Source organism: Eptesicus fuscus, chromosome 11, assembly GCF_027574615.1.
Source record: "Eptesicus fuscus isolate TK198812 chromosome 11, DD_ASM_mEF_20220401, whole genome shotgun sequence".
NCBI lineage: Eukaryota > Metazoa > Chordata > Mammalia > Chiroptera > Vespertilionidae > Eptesicus > Eptesicus fuscus.
Window position 1 is genome coordinate 54,889,730 of NC_072483.1, and position 17,880 is coordinate 54,907,609.

Below are 17,880 nucleotides of genomic sequence, written 5' to 3' on the forward strand. Positions count from 1 at the left end.
ATGTCAAATATTCTCTTCTTAGACAATCTTCTCTCCACTGACATACTTGCATATGATAGTGACTGAATGCATACTTTTAGTTGACTGTGCAAAGTCACCTTCTTGGAGAAGTTAATGACTATCAGATTAGTAATTAAAGCATATTTATATCCCATACTTGGTGTTATTCCATTACTTTTATAATTACATTTTAAAGCCATATTCTTTTAAAACATCTAGAATGACTGTTTTCAGAATTTGGAACTTAGGGTGCCCAACAACTTTAGCATCCTGAAGTCATTTCAGAAACAAAAGCACAAGATTTAATTTAAATCGTTCTAATCACTCAGATGTCTAATCAGGTATGTTGCTCCCTTGTCCTGTTCAAGTGGGATTTGGATGACATAGGTGGTTATATTAGAAGGTTGTTTAACCAGAAATGAACTTATAAAGACTTTAACTGACATAAGCATTCCCTATCCTGTTTATCTATATGTGTGGCTCTAAATAACCTCTCAAAATATTTGGGAGAGGGGGAGTAACGCTCTGCTTTATTTCACCTATAAAGTCCAGGAAGCTGTCCTGAGTCACCTCAGGCATGTTTCCCTTTACAGATCGGCCTCTCAGTGAGCCGAAGGGCTGGCCATGTGCCGAAAGCAGAGAGGAACTTTTAGTGGAGAGTGATGGCTCCACCTCATTACTGTCCTCAGACTTCAATGTGCACATGCAACACGTCGAGGTTTAAAATGGAGATTCAGATTCAGCAGGTCTGAGGCGAGGCCCAAGATTCTGCATTCCTAACAAGCATTGAGGTGACGCTGATGCTGCCATTTGGATGCACCGACCTTGGGAGCTAGGAACCCCCTCCTTGGGGAGACCCCAGTTCTGCTCTGCCACTACTGGGCTGTGCCACTCTGGGCTCATTAGGTAACTTCTCAGTGCTTTATTTTCCTCTGTAAAACAAGGTAAGGCATGGAGGCTCTTACCAAATTCAGGGAGTTGGAAATAATGTGAATGAATAAATTCAGATGAAAGCATTTTAAAAAAATTAAAGGAGCTACTCAGTTAAGAGTCTTTAAAATCACTGAAGGACATAAAGATAACTCTTTCCCTGAAACCAGCAACCTAGATGTTGTTGCTTCTGTTGCCAGTTTTGTGTCACACTGAGCATGCTAGTCTTACATTCCCCATCAAACTGCTGCTCTAGGTGCCTGCCCTCTGGCCAAGCTGCCACTGATCAGCTGGCCTTCTACACAAAGTAATTTCTGAGTGGCCCCTGGTCTACACTCTGTGGGGTAGCACAATCCTCTTGATAACTCTTCTTCCAAAGACCCAGGTTCCATTGACATAATCTTAAGACAATAATTATTGAATTAATTGTAGGAAAGATAAGAGGACAATTTTCCATGCCTGTACAATTCATAATTTATAGAATTTTCTCTCTTAAAATTCACCTACTGATGCTTATTTTGCACATGATGAAGGTGAGAGCCAGTAAAAATAAATTCCTTCCCCACCCTAGCCAGTGTGGCTCAGTAGATAGACTGAAGGGTCTGGGTCCAAGTTCAATTCCGGTCAAGGGCACATGCTCAGGTTGTGGGCTCGATCCCCAGTAAGGAGCATGCAGGAAGCAGCCAGTCAATGATTCTCTCTCATCACTGATGTTTCTATCTCTCTCTCCTTTTCCCTTCCTCTCTGAAATCAGTAAAATATATTTTTTTAAATAAATTAAATAAAAATAAGTTCTTCCCCAATATCATAAAAATAATTAAGTTTGGAGATAGGCATGCAAACAACGTATTTAACTTCCAGTGCAGTTGAGTATGATTGATTCTACTCCACCTTGGAGAATATTTCCCTAAACTCTTCTTTATTCCCACGCTCCTGAAAAGTCACCTGCAGTCATGCTTGGTTAGGTGTCAGCAGATGGTGGCAGTGCCATTGGACCAGAGCAATGTTGAAGCAGAGGAAAGGGAGAAAAGCCACAGGAGCGACGAAGAAGCATTCCTCATGGGAGGGACTGGAACACAGAGCCATGTGGCTTCAGTAGCAGGTCACTCCTCTGACCCCTCTGAGGAGATTCAGGAGAGAATAACGGAAATATTGGGTCACAGAGGTACTCCAGAGATGCTGCTATCTGTCTTCATCCATTTTAAACAGAACGTATATTTTCAAGTAAAGACAACAAATAAGCCACCCTGTAAGTAGAATAACTGCTGGCCATATGATTAGGAACAGCTTGGATCCAGGGTCCTTGATGGCATCCAGCTCTAGAAAGAAGCGTGGAAGCAATAGAGTGTGCCAGGAGGCGAGATCTGGACCAAGGAGGAGGTATTGCACATGAAGGGAGCCAGCCAGGATGCAGACTGATTAGCTGTAAAAAAAAGTGGTCATGGGTACCAAGCAAAGAATGAATTATGGAGTTGTGTGGAGAGAAATGGGCTCGGGGCAGATTTATTATGCTCCATTTCCACTCTGCTAGCAGGCTGCACAGAGTCTCAGAGGTGCAGATCTACTCAGGATGGAAATTTCACATCCAGGGACGCTATCTCAAATAATCTAATTTGGTGAGATGAGAAAATCATATCTCATAAAACTATCATCCCCTTTCGAAAGCCCATATAAAAGTTCACAGGCTGTTGAGGCATCTAGCCATAGCACGAGCTTCTGTTATAGGCCATATGGAAACAACGGACTTACAGATAAAATTATTTTCATAAGAAATGGTACTCACTTGGTATGTGCAGTGTGTTCTTTACAACCTGAACTTCATAAATTTTTATAAGGTGTTTGTTTATTGTCAGGCTCAGGAGCTGCTATGTCACCATTGCTCAGTCACAGCTTTTTCAAACAAAGGAATCTTAATCTATGTGTGATACATTATATAGTACTAGAGGCTGGTGCACAAAATTGGTGCACAGGTGGGGTCCCTAGGCCTGGCCAGCAATCAGGGCCGGTCAGGTTTCCCGCCTCCCTGCCTCCTCCTTCCCTGGCTCCCTCAGTGCCCTGCCGCCATTGCTGGTCACCTGCCATGTTCCGTGCTGCCCTCTGATGATCAGAGCACCTCATAGCGAGCGATTGAACTCCCGGTCGAACTCCCGAGGGGACAATTTGCATATTGGCCTTTTATTATATAGGATTAAGATAGGTGACCCCACACCTACTTCTAGTGTCTCTTCCATAACATTTTGTGCAAATCTATAATAATAAAAGCATAATATGCTAATTAGACTGGACATTCCGGATGTCCTTCTGGATTAAGCCATGGTGGTGGGGGCCGAGGCAAAGGCAGTTAGGGGTGATCAGGCAGGCAGGCAAGCGAGCAGTTAGAGGAGATCAGGAGGCAGGCAGAGTGGTTAGGGGTGATCAGGCAGGCAGGTGAGTGGTTAGGGGCGATGAGGCAGGCAGGCAGGAGCCAGCAGTCTCGGATTGCGAGAGGGATGTCCAACTGCCAGTTTAGGCTCGATTCCAGAATCGTGCCTAAACCGGCAGTTTGACATCCCCCAAGGGGTCCCAGATTGTGAGAGGGTGCAGGCATGGCTGAGGGACCCCCACCCCTCCGTGCACGAATTTCGTGCTCCGGGCCTCTAGTGTTAAAATAAATATATTCCCAATCGCTGAAATGGTTTGCCCTTTGGGCCATTGTACATGTAGGAGCAGAATGCCTCCCCAGGAGATAATATAGGAGATAACAATGTCAGACCTTATGGATCTTCTCAAGAGAAAATTACCTGTTTTCTTATGTCCTACTTCCTACTGCCACTCCTCAAATTATTTTATCAATAATGCCAAGAAGGGAACAGATTGTAGCGATCAGCCAAGTTGAGCTTCTACTCAATGTTGGAATTCCTTCTGTCTTGTTTCTGGTGGCTGATCCTCTCATATGTCACATACTTGCACTTGGAGCAAGCATGAAACTTCAAGGCCATTACTGGATGCTTTGAATTATTAGAAAGCTCTCTCTTATATCTAATTGAAATCTGCCTCCCTAAGGTCCCACCCACTGAATCTGGTCATGCCTGTTGGAACTTGAGAAAGGTGAATCTACTTCTTTGTCCACATGTTATCCCTTCACGTCCTTGCAGGCAGCTGCAATGTCTGTTCAAAGCCATCTTATCTGGCACCAGATGGTGAGACACGTGCCTTGTCCTGTTGCTAAAGGTGGTTAAGAAATGACAGCATGGGGGTCGGAAGCTTGTGTCTTTCTTCATTCGGAGCCGCTTACAGTGGCATCATCCAGTGCTGAAATCATGCCCCTAGTGCATACTTTCTCATGGTCAGAATAACAGAAACAAAGAAGTGGGCTAGCCTGAGAGGACTTTGAAGTGCTACAACCTACCCAACTAAGCACAGCCCCAGAGGCTATTGCAAATCTGTCCTGTGGAAGGCCTCTCAAGAACCATTACTAGCCCTCTGATGCTAATAGTTCATATGCTGCTTTTAAACTATTTCCTAATGTTTTAAAAACTTGCCATGTGACCGGTAATTTTGTTATTTTTTCTAATTTCTTTATTGATTAAGATATCACATATTTGTCCTCATCCCCCCATTCCCATCCCAAACCCCTCCCCACGTATGCCCCCACCCCCCTGTTGTCCGTGACCACTGGTTAGGCTTATATGCATGCATACAAGTCCTTTGGTTGATCTCTCCTCCTTTCCCCCACCCTCCCCTACCTTCCCTCTGAGGTTTGACAGTCTTATCGACAGTAATTTTGTTTTGAGAAGATCCATAAGGTCTGACATTGTTATCTCCTATAGATCTCCTATATGCATAATTCACTCTCACATTTAATTTGATTGGTGACAAGACTTTTCAGATAGGTATACCCTTTTTTTTTTTTTTTAATCCTCACCTGAGGATATTTCCATTGATTTTAAAAAGAGGGAATTGGAGAGAGAATGTGAGAGTGAATTATGCATATAGGAGAGAAACATCAATTGGTTGCCTCCTATACCTGGCCTGACTAGAAATCAAACCCAGAACCTAGGTATGTGCCCTGACCGAGAATTGAACCTGTAACCTTTTGGTGTACAGGACGATGGTCCAACCCACTGAGCCACACCAGCCAGGGCAGGTAGGTAGACCTTTTTGCCAATCACCCATCTTCACCCACCCCTGCTCCCTTCAGTTACCAGTGAGCTTTCCTTATAGTTGAGAAAAGGAGTTGACATTGAGGAGGGCTGAGTCAGGCTGAATGTAGAATTCTGTCATAACATGACCTTGCAATGAGGAGATACTAAACTGTCAACTTTTATGCCACCTTACCCTCAATCACTTTCTGAGGTTTTCTCAATAACAAAAGGTTCTTTAACAAGAGAGAATGCTATTGCTGGATTTTAAAATTAACCACAATAGAGTATTCACAATATAATACTTAATCACTTTTAATGGCATATTTATCATTATTTTATGTAGCTTCACTGAAACATTGCATAATTTGTGTTTTTAAATGGGTCCATTGAAGTACATACTCTGGAGACTCAGAACTGTTACACATACACAGTAAACAACTGTTCTTGCTACAATTCTTGATAATTCAGAAACACGATTTCAAGAAATCAAATATTTCCAAAGATCAGGTTGCCTTTTTCCCATGAAAGCCAAGAGCACATTGTACTGTTCGTTTTCCAATGCAGTATAAGAGGAAGACAACAGATCTGGGAACTTGTGAAATTCTTGACAAATTTAAACCTTGCTTATGTAAGCTATACACAGGGAGGCAAGAAATACTTCAGGGATTTGAAAGGACTTAAATGGGGTCTCGCTGCCAGGACAGCAGCAGTTTGAATATGAGCCATCACATCTGTCCATTTGGCATGGTCCTTTGAGTCTCTAGTTAGCAGCTGTGGAAAAGGGACAACAGAAAGAGACCAGAGAGAAAGGAGCCTGTGTTTCTCACCATAAAACCACAAGGACAGGAGAAATGGCTGTTCTCAGGATGCAGAGAATGAAGAAGCCTGGAGATGTGAGAGGGAAGAGACACTGCTGACATTCAGTAGCCATGGTGGTCTCTGTACCACCCATATGGGCACTGCCATCAATGTGGTTACCAGAACCACTGGGGTTGTCTGAAGCTGTGAGACATGTAGGCAAAGGCAATGCTCCATACAGCACTGGCTAGAGAACGTCACTGAGACACCATCATCATCTGGGGAGCCAGGGAAGAATTCTGGCTCCAATACCTTACCTCCCACCACTTCCCTTTAGATTTTGTAGGGTTAGGTTTGGGCCCTGGAATCTGAGGTCACAGGGATCCTGAGGAAGGTGGTAGGTAGCCCACATTGCCATGGACAACCATGGTGGACTAAATCCTGTGGGCAAAGGCCAGGGGGTAGTCAGTGAAAGAGCAGTCTGGTTAATTAGAATTCACACTGGTCAGGCTCCACAGGGTGACTCTGAGCAGCTAAAGGAAGGAATGTCCTGTGGTTTTACAACATGGAAGAACTGAGCCTGAGATCTTTTACTGGTCTTCTATGACGAACCACAGTAATTCTGATATGTATCCCAAGTTGAGAGCTAGTGCTAATTTAGAGAATGAGCACTCATTTCTAAGTGTGGTCTGTGAATCAACTGAGATAATTATAAAGTATTTAGATAAAATGTTTAAATTCCTGGGTCCTAACTTTGACCTGGTTAGTTAGAAATTTTAAGGGTAAATTCCAGGAAACTGCATTTCTTTTTGTAAGCTCTCCAGATAATCTAGGAAGTGCAAGCATTACTAGAAACATTTGTAGGACCACCCTAGTGACTACATGGATGAGACACAAGGAGAAGGCTATACAAAAAAAGGAATAAGCCCAACCATACAATAAGTATGGCTCAATGGTTGAGCATCAACCTATGAACCAGGAGGTCAGGGTTTGATTCCCTGTCAGGGCATATGCCTGGATTGTGAGCTCAATCCCCAGTAGGGGGCATGCAGGAGGCAGCCAGTCAATGATTCTCATCATTGATGTTTCTATCTCTCTTTCCCCCTCCCTTCCTCTATGAAATAAATAAAAACATATATTTTTAAAGGAACAAGACTAATACTTCAGCTTCCACATTCTGTGTAGGGATAACCTTATTCCTGTGGAAGTGGGATTGATGATTAAGAACCATACATGAAGCAATTAGATAGCATATATGGACTTAAACTCTTTGATGATTCTGCACGAATTATGCTTTTTTCTTGCTAATTATTTTTGTCTAAATTCTAACTTAGAAAATCCAATTCAAGTATTAAAATAATTTATTTGAACCCAGGAGGATTCAAGTAATTATTCTATTGCAATTCAGGTGCCTAAGAAGAGACTGTCCTTGAATGAGCCCACCCTGGTTACACACACTATCGTTACATAAGCTGGCTCCTATACCTGAGTCACTCTCTGATATGGGTCATTTTCAAACTTCTAGATTTACACATGCCTACCAAGTTCATAGAGCACATTCATGCAGAAGCTACATTTTTAAGGTACTTTTAAAGACCACTTGGTCTTTCCAAAAATCCTAGAGCCCAGGTTATTGGTTTTGTTATTAAAAATTTATCAAGTGTTTCACATGGTTACAAATTTTCAAGAGTCCTTGCAGTGCTTACAATTCCATACCTCTATTCTCCCTTCCATTTCATTGTTCTCCTAAAGTAAACAAGGAAAAGTAGATGAGAAAAACATAATAAAAAATACAAAGTAAGTTTCAAACTGAAGGCTAAAAAATCTGAGTTGCAAACGTTCTCTTGGCAAAGAAATCAGTGTCCCTAGAAGGTAACAGATATTAATTATTAAACTACATAACGTCTATTAATGGCTATTTTATGAGTACTGTAGGTACCAAGAACTTGGTTAATTGTGTTATGTGTATTAGCTCATGTTACTTGACAATAATCCCATGAAAAATTCACTCATATTGGGAAGCTAAGACACAGAGAGTTTGAGTAACTTGATCGAAGTCACACAGCAATAAGTGGAAGAAGTAGAATTTGCATCCATGAAGTCCAACTCCAGAGCCTGAGCTCAACCATTAGGCTACACTAATTCCACCTACATTAATACAACTCATGCAGAGAATGAGATGTGTTTTATCATCAGCATTTCCAGATATTATTTAAGACTATGTGCAATGACCAATTTATTTAACTAAAAATATTTCATATATATAAAATCAAAATGCCTGGATTTATATACAAGTAAGTTTATTTATGTGGCAGGATATGAAGAAGTTAGGACAATTCCTTGGCAAGTGGAATGGGGATATTGAGACAGACAGCTTATTTAAACTGGCCTCATCCAGCACCCTAACTCACCTGCCTTCTTCTCCCTTGCACAACCACTCCCTTAAGCATTAAGCCCTTGGGACAGTGAGGTTCTGATCAGCATCAAATAATCTTGAGAACAAATCCTCAGTCTGTTGACCACAGAGACAGAGTTTTGGTCAAACTAGAGATAACACCTAGGCCTCAGCTGTTGTTTCAGCTCCAGGTCCAGAAAAGCAACAAAACCAGACAAAGTGACGCTGCCATGGCTGACATCAGAATCAGATGCAATGACCAATGACCCCCCCAGTGTCAACCAATCAGTAGAGACCACAACACTGATGAATCGGCATATTAAAGGACACACCTGGAAAGCTGATGAATTATCCTCCCCTGAGATCTCCTCTGAAATTTCTGCCTTTAGGGAACATATAAAGACCAAGGACCCAGTACAGGCTCTCTCTCTAACATGCCCACACTTTCTTTCTTCAGGTATGTATCTTTGTTTTCTTTCTCCTAAGCTCTAAGAGTCCCATGAGACTTGCAACCAGGGTAGCAGTGGGAGAGGCAGCTTGTCCTGGGCTAACTCCCTGAACCTGTCTCCAAGAGCCCTTCTTTTGCCTCTGTAAGTTGTTTCCTGAGTCCATGCAGCCCAGCTGGCTCACTTCTTCTGCCTCGTGACACTCTTTCTAAAAGGCCTGAAGCAGCTCTCTGAGCAGCCCACTGGGATCTTCTCTTTAACCCTTTGCACTTGCTTGCTTTTTTCTCGATTCCTTTATTCTACTTGGGATTTAATTTTTTAAATACCCCAGATTTTACAAAGCGCGGCAGTAGAATAAAAAAACTGGAGTTTCTTTTCGTACAAACTTATTTATTTGGATTTTTTTATATTTCAAATTATTGATACATTCAATAACCGTCACACTCGACATCCGAGTGCAAAAGGTTAAGTGTACTTCTGCTTTGCATGCTAAATAAACTTCCTCTTGCACTAGAGTTCTTAGCTCTGAATTCTTTCTTTGCTGAACTCGAGAACGGAGAGCTGACGTCACTGGTAACATTTATACATAAACAATAACATTTTATACTTTGTATTTTTATTCTCGGCATTATATTTTTCATAACATATAGGTAATACCTCTCCCAAATTCTATAAGGAAAAGTTTTTCCATATCTAAAGTATCAAATCTAGATCCTGGCCAGCTATCTCAGCTGGTTAGAGCATCATCCCGATACACCATGGTTGCAGGTTCAATCCACAGTCAGAGCATATACAAGAATCAACCAATGAAAGCATAAATAAATGAAACAACAAATTGATGTCTCTCTCTCTCTCTAATCAATTTTAAAAAAGTATCAAATCTAAGGACATCACCCAGTCCACCCAATTTCTATGTGAACTTTAAATTCTAGTGTTAATATCAGTAGAAGTTTTCTACCCCTTACTTGTAATGTTTAATCTGCCTAGGCTCAAATTTAAATATTATAAAATCTCTGAATCTTATTTTTCTAATTTATCAATAAGGATTTTGCATAAAGATCCCTTTTAACACTAAAGACAATGATTTTATTTGACTGCATAGTAGTCATTTCTATATCCCTAAGTAGTATTTCAGAGGAATAACAACCAATTAAGCCTGAGATGAACTGACCAAGAGTCCAGGCCTCTAGACTCCGAAAACCTTATGTAATAGAGTAACAATCAGACTGACCTCTCTAACCAATAAACATCAAATATCACAGATCTCTGTGGAATTTTACACAATTTTAACATGTGTATATTAAAGCTAAGATTTAAAAGAATTGGCAAATTAACTCTCACAATGGGCCTCTTCTTAGTGTAACTCAAAAGTTCTTTTTAAAAGTTCATAACATCTTCTTAATTGTGTTGCTAAAAAGAACACATCACAATATGGAAAAATAAACTTTAGTTAGGATTTAATTGAAAAGAGTAAATAATGCAGAAATGAAATGAAACATTTTATTCCAAGAGAAAAGGATGCGAACTGTACCCATCTGCAGTCCTTTCACATGTAAAGGACATCAGCATAACAACTGCTGATATTCGTGCCAGGCCTAGAGAAATTAATAAGCACTCTTGTTATTTATTTTCAATGCATACATAAAAAAGGAATGTGGGCCTTCAGTTAATATTGCTTATGTCCATTTATTCAATCTTTGCTTTGCTGATATAAGGATACCATAGTAGCATAATGGCTATTCCAGAATCTCAGCCAAAAAGAGAAGAAAAAGTTGATTAGTTTTATTCTGCATAGCACAGAATATCTGTGTGTGTGCTTTTTTTTAAAAAAAAAAAATCCATCTCCCATTATAAAGTAAAAATGTAAACGTGTAGCACATGCATATTTATTTCCAAAATAAAATGCTCTCTTAGACCTGTGAATTTCAAGCCTTTCTATTTGTTGGTGACAGAACTGTCTTTATTAAAGAGCTAGTTATTTTTCATGAAGTGGATATAAAAGCCTGGTCATCTTTTTGTATCAGTTTATATGTATTTTAATCCGTCTCTGCTACTTATGAGATCATAGAGTTGATGTGGCACCAAATGGATCAAAACTATAAGGGTGATTGCTTTTTATTAATATATCCGCCTTCTGTGTTTTTTCACGGACGTGCAAAAAATATGCTCATAAATTTCTTTTCAAACTGATTATACTATGCTGAATATGTTAAAGGTGAACAGGGGGTGATGAGAGTGTTAACTGGACTAAGACAAGATGACCCTTACATGATTGAGGGATATAAATTGTAATAGTGTGATTATCATGATAAACAACCACTACTCTCACTTAAACAACCAGATGTACACAGCACCCCTCTGCTGGGTCTTACCAATTCCTCATAACCAAGTCAACCCATTTCACATACCAAGAAATCGAGGCCCAAAGAAGTTAAGTAACCTCCCTGAGCTCTCAAAGCTGGTAAGGAGCAAAGCCAGGGTTTGACTCCACACATGCTATGTTCCTAACCACCAGTCCACACTCGCTTTACAGACCAGATGCTGTAGTTCTCCACCCGGGCTGGAAATTAGAATCATTTGGGGAGATTTAAAAAATACTGATAAATCATTCCCTCGAGATGAGCTAAGAATATCACTATTTTTTTTTAAAGCTCCTGAGAGAATTTTAGTGTGAATCTAGGGTTGAAAGCAACTGGATTAGCCAACGCCAAGGATGGTGGTTTTTTTTGTTGTTGTTGTTTGTTTGTTTGTTTGTTTTTTTTTTAAATATGAGTCTTTCTCCAAGTAGTGGAAGAACAACAAAAGCTCCAATTGTTTATCTAGAACAGAAACACTAAATGGGGGCATCCATCCACACCTACATCATCAGACCATTCTTGTTTCCTTCCCAGTCTGCCCTTTCTGCCCCACATGAAGATCACACCTGGCATCTTAGTGCTGAACAAGACCCAGGAGACTACAATCCACACCCTGTAGCCATAAGTGAGGAGCCCAGGAAAGTAGCATCTTTGCCCAGTGTCCCCCAGCAGCAGTAAAGGCAGAACGGGAGCTGCAGTCTCCTGCGCCCAATTTCGCTGCTCCTTTCACAGAAAAGTTTTGGAAGCAGCAGGCAAACAGTTGGGGCAAGGAGTCAGCCAAGGCATCTGAAGAGAATGTCAAGAACCAGAGAGAGCAAAAGAAAGAAAAGGTCATAACAGGATGAGAAAGGAGAAAAGCCACAATCTGAAATTGACTGACAGGTAAATGAGAAGGGATATATAATAAAGCAATAAACTGGCCAGAGAACAATAGAGAGAACTGGCCATTGCAATGCTGTATCAGCAACGCAAGGGGAAAATACAAGAGAATCGCCACACTTTCCATTCAGCCTTGGGAAGCATGCTGAAGCCTAAAGTACCTTCAAAATAGAAAGTAATATCAAAGCAAACACTGACTGGAGAAAAATCACCAAACAGAGAGGTAGGGGCTGCCAGAAACTCCCAAACCTGTGAAGTAGCATCCACTACCATTGCCACTCGAAGTGGAGTTCTTGGATCAGCTATGCCAACATCACCCAGAAACTTGTTAGAAATGAAGTATCCGGGTGCTTCATCCCTAACCTTCTGAACCAAGATCTGCATTTTAATAAGATCCCCTCATGATTAAGATGCATAAACAATCTGAAGAAGCCCTGGCTCTACTATATGAACCAAAATGAGGAATAAAAACAAAGAGCTATTACAGGCAGAGATGGGAGCTAGAGAACTAAGTAGAAGTCAATCTAATTAAATTATTTGTTAGTGCCCCCACGATATGCCAGGCCCAGAGCTGGGTATTTTCGGTAATAGATGCTTGAGGTCAGGTGTGGTTGGCATGGTCCCTTTAGGGGAGAATGCAGAAAGCACATATATATATGAGGAAGACCATGATGTGCTCCAAGAGGAAGTCAAGCAAAATGGTTTGGAGGAGCAAAAACTGAATTCCAAATGAGATCAGAAAGTGTACAGCAATTGCACTGACTCTCTGACAGGCAGAAATGGTTATGGGAAAGTGGGAGGCCCTGTTTCAGGCCAAGGGAACAGCATAAGCAAAGATGCAGAACTCACAGGCCTGCTGGGTGTTAAAGGAACATTGCCTTCCGCCTAGAGCAGTGTTTTTTGAATTGTTTCAAGCAGACTCAGGAGTCTGTGATGATGCCTCAGAGACTACTAATAGGTTTCCTCTAATCATCCATAAGGGTAGGAAGGGGAGGCTGATGAGATTGCTGGGGCCCCATTTCAACCACACAAGATTTTTTTTTTTTAATTTGTATTGATTTCAGAAAGGAAGGGAGAGGGAAGGAGAGATAGAAACATCAATGATGAGAATCATTGACTGGCTGCCTCCTGCACACCCTCACACTGGGGATTGAGCCCACAACCTGGGCATGTGACCTCCTGGTACACAGGTCAACGCTCAACCACTGAGCCATGCTGGCCGGGCACATAAGATTATATTTTAACAGTGGATTCCACCATTGACAAATAAAATTTGACACATGTCACTGTGCCAATACCTAGGTACTTCTAAAATGATTACCTATAGCTGTGCCTGGCTTGTAGCAGGCACTCAGATATCCATTGAATAAATTAACAAATGAGTTAATGAATCTATGAGATCAAAGTAAAAAATGTGGAGCTACTGTGGGTCTGGACTGACTGCAAAGGGTCTTAACCATCAGAGGAGATGTGTATATGGCGTTTGGTTGGGCACTGGGGAAAAGTTCATTAGACGGTGACTGAAGTTAGCTCTGCTTTAAGAAGCTTATTCTGCAAACCAAGTGTAAATGGTGTAAATGGACTGGAAATGAGAGAGGCTGGAGATGGGAAACTAGTCAGGAAGACATCATGGTAGTCTCTAAAAAGAGATAAGAGGAGTCTGAACAAAGTCATCACCAAGGGAATAAAAAGACGGGAGAACATCATGAAGCATCATGGAAATGGAGTCTCTGGCATTTACCTGTGTATTGTATGTGGAAAGCAAAGATATTGAGAAGGCTCTGGGTGACAGGGAGAAATACAGAAATTAACAGTCACCCCTGTCCATGGAAGGAGAAAGATGTTGATTAGACTTTAGATCTGTTAGATTTGAAGCATCTGAGAGTAATATAAAAGCCATCTCGTAGGTAGTTCAAAATGTCAACATGAAATTTAGGAGGGAAAGTAGAGATAAGGAGGTTACTTTATAGGAAAACAATCTAGCACTAATAAAAGGACACCACAGAACCAAAAGCAAAAAGGAGATCATCTATAAAACAAAGGGGACCACGAGAAATATACAGTACTAAGAAAAGTGAAAGAGAAAAGGCAGGCTAAAAAGACCATATTGAGACACATGGGGAACAGAGACAGGAGCAGGGGAGGTGACAAAATAGACATTGTCAAATGGTGGGTTTGGGGGAGGGGGGCTGTCACAATGAAGTCCTGGAAGCAAATGAAAAGCAGTGGGAAAGTGGGACAAACGATCATTGTTCTTTAAATCTTTGAAGACATAGGATCGTATAGAAACAGGAGACAATCAATTTTGCTCTTTACTTCTGTTACAGGTGTTTGCAAATAAGTCACACCTATGAGAAGCAAAACAATTGCTTGTATTTTTAATATTAATTGTTGCTAAAAACCAAGCGATAATATCTTCAAATTCAGCTGGCAGAAAAAAATCTAAAGGGTGGGGGGTGGGCAGTTCAAGGGTTTAATCAGAGAAGCTCCACACAGCATTGTTCTATAGAGACATCTCCCCTTTGAGAGTTGCGTTTGTTCTGCAGGATTTTTATTTTCTGTCTGAGCCAGGTCACTAGCCTAAGAAAAAAGATTCTGAGAACACTTGATATACTTTGATAGATCCTCATATAATAGTTACACTTCGTATAGGTTTCCTCCAACTGCTCTCGGGTCTTACTAATTGGCTATATTTGGGTGACAAGTACTAACGACAGTTCCTTCTCTGGTTTGACTGTAGAGGAGACACCACTCTTGGTTTCCTTTCTACCTCAGTTCAAGGATACATTGGGCGGAGGGGGGGCGCACACAGTGCAATATACAGATCTTGTATCATAGAAATGTACACTTAGAACCTATGTGATCCTATTAAATAATATCACCCAATACATTTAATAAAAAATAAAAAAATTAATTAATTATGTGATGGGGAAGATGCTTAAGAGATTGAATATTTTTTAAAAAGAAATTAAATAATTGAAAAATTTTAAAAAAGGATACATTAAATTCACAGTTCTATTTTTGCTCTGGGAATCTGTTTATTGGTCAAGTGCGGTAAAGTTCAAATTTTTACTCCTATAGCTGCTATTTAGTGGTAATAATCTGTAAAAAGGTTATTACTTAGGTAATGTAAAATAATAGAATGCAAACAAATTATATAAGGAATGATACTGAAAAGTATTTATATCACTAGGATGATTCCAGAGAGGTAATTTTTCCTTTGTTAGGAGGATTCACCTTCTCAAAAGAATTTTACTACAAATGCAAGAGAGGTCAAGGAGAGCTACAAGAATAGCTCTTTGATTTGTGGTTTTCATTCCGAGCTTCCTCCAATCACTTTTGGAAATGAGGAGGGACGTAAATTATAAATCCACAAATACTTGATTTATGGGAATATAGAATCTGAACTACAACCCACACTTTGACCATATAAGCATTTTCCACCTTAAAACCCTCAAGCAACAACAGAACTTGCAATGCAGTGTTTCATTCTTGGGGCATTTATCTAATAGAGGGAAGGGGTGGTGCATACTCACTGCACATATGGCATCAAAATAAGATGAAAGGACTGTGAAAAGCAGTGAAACCAGGCCCAGGAAATTCTTTCAAGCCAAAACCTTGAACTTTATCTAAGATGTAGCTTATTGACTTTATGAAAAGCCTTCTTTTTAATTTGATAAGTGCATTTCCTACTGCTTCATGCATTGTTCTGAAGCTGCCAGTTTCCAAGCTTCAGACTGGACTCCATAAAGCAAATGTTTTATTTCTTCTTTCTGAGCATCTTTTGCTACATCTTAACAAAGTTTGCATTCATCCTGGTGTGGTGCTCCTGAGCAAAGCAAAACCAAAAAGACCTGCAAACCACACCTCTGCGTGAAAACGACATTGGCGAAAGCCATGAACTTGAGAGCATTCCAAAACTGTGTTTCTTTTGTACCCATGGGGGCTGAGGGCTTGGTTGGCGATTTATTTTCCTTGAAGAATCATAACACTCCCCATCCAGGTTCACCATAGAAAATGTTTGTCCTCCGGAGCCCCGGAAAGCATTCCGGAAAGCGTGGCCCTGCCAGCTCTCCCCACCGGCCCCCGCAAATAACAGTGTCGAAACAGATGGTCCTCCCCTCCCCTTCTCCTTGTCCCTTCCGCAGCCCCACAGTGTCCTCCCATTGTGCGCGGACACCTTCACCCGGCGCTCTGTAGCCCAGACCCCCCTCAGGGATCCCAGCAAGCCGCAAACTTTGGGACCTTTTTCTCTGCCTCTCAGCCCCCCCGTTTCACCTTCAACCAGCTGCAGAGCTCTCTTGGGACCCCAAGCTTCTTCGACTGCTACCTTCCTCCCACACGTCCTTCCCCCCAATACCCATTTATCCTTAGAATGAAGAGAGAGATGCCAGCCCCAAACTTCCCAGCCCGGGCGGCGGAGGCACTGCGGCTAACCACAGAGGGGCACTCTCCTTGCCCTCTTCCCTTCTCCAACCTCCCCTCCGTCCTTAGGAATCACAGCCCGGGAGCCCGCACGGGGGATGCCTCCACCCCTCTGGCTTCCAGGACCTCCTCCTAACTCCGGGGGCTCGCAGGAGCCTCACACCCCACAGCCCTGGCTAGCGGCAGCTGGGCATCCTCCTCTACAAGTGGGACCGCGGGACGAAGTGGGAACTCCAGCGAGAGGGGGGCTGCGCGCCATTCCCTGGGGCGGCGCCCAGGTGCGGGCTCAGCCCGAGAGAGCGGGCGGGCGGGCGCGGGGCGGGCAGGCGGCGCCGGGGCGCGAGGCGCCGGGCTGGGCTGGGCTGGGCGCCCGGAGCTTACCTCGGAGCGCGGGCCGCTGGCGCCGGGGGCAGCGGGTGCCCCGCCGGGGAGCTGTTGCTCGCGCTGGCGGCTGCGGCGGTCCCGCCGGGGCTGCTCCGGGGCTCCGCGCAGACGCTTTCCCGCGATCTGCGGCAGCCGGGGCGGCGGCGGAGGCGGCGGTGGCGACAGCAGGGGCGACAGCTCGGCCCCGCGCGCGGTCCCGAACAGTCCAACTCTTGCGGGCGCCGGGCAGAGGCGCCCAACCGCGGCCCCCGCGCTGAGCGCCTGCGCGCCCGGCCTCGCCCAGGTGAGGGGCGTGAGCCGCAGCGGCGGGGCGCGCCCGGCGCGGGTTGCGCTCCGCCCGGCCCGCTGGCCTGGCCGCGGACCCCGGGGTGACACACGCCAGCGCCCCTCCCGCGCGCCGGAGCCGGCGACGGTTTATCAGACCGGGACTTGGGAGGCTCCCACGCGATGGCGAATGAGGCGGGACCGCTCGGGGGCTCGTTGACACTGCAGAGTCTCCCGCAGCATCGCCGCCTCTAAATCCCGCCTTTCCCGGCGTGCGCGCACCGCCCGGGGAGCCCAGGCTTTTCCCGACCCGGGGTCCACGCGGGCTCCGGCCTCGGGACTCCCGTCTCTGATAAAATTCTTGGCAAAGGCAGAGGTCTCCAAACCCGGATGCCAGGCGGCGCGGTGGGGCGGATCTTTCAAATATTAGGCAAGCCCGAGTGAAACTCTCTCCTTGGAGATCCTCAGACCGACTATTTGTTTTTCCTCTTTAGCGGGCTCTGGGCTGGAGGATCACACGGAACAGCCTGGGCGTTTTTGGCGGAGCCAGGAAGGCCCAGGGCGCGGAAGGCATCGCAGCCTCGCTGAGGATCTGAAGGACTCGTGGGGGGCGGGGGGCGGGGGGGGGGGGGCCTCCAGCTCTCCGGATTTCTTTTCCGTGTTTATTTAAGTTTTCAAAACGAAAACATGTCATCGGTTACCCTGATGGAGGGCATCTTCTGAAAACAGTACAAAACATGGCCAGGTGCTGAGTTCTGAAAGGGAGAGCGCTTGGAAAGAAAACATTTAAGGGGAAAGGAAAAATAATTTTAGAAGAGCGGTTTTCTGAGATTACTTCTTTGGCTGGAGAAGTGCAAGAGTAATAAAGGACAAGAGAG

At 43.4% G+C, this 17,880-nt stretch overlaps 1 protein-coding gene across 1 annotated transcript in view; it reads right to left on the minus strand.

Annotated features, from left to right (window-relative positions):
* Positions 1-16,847, minus strand: part of ZNF385B (zinc finger protein 385B) — a 357,510-nt gene extending 340,663 nt beyond the window's left edge. The window contains exon 1 of the mRNA XM_054723048.1: positions 16,736-16,847. The gene's annotated coding sequence lies outside the window, so the exon portion shown is untranslated. The remainder of the gene's footprint in view (positions 1-16,735) is intronic.
* Positions 16,848-17,880: the final 1,033 nt, after the last annotated feature.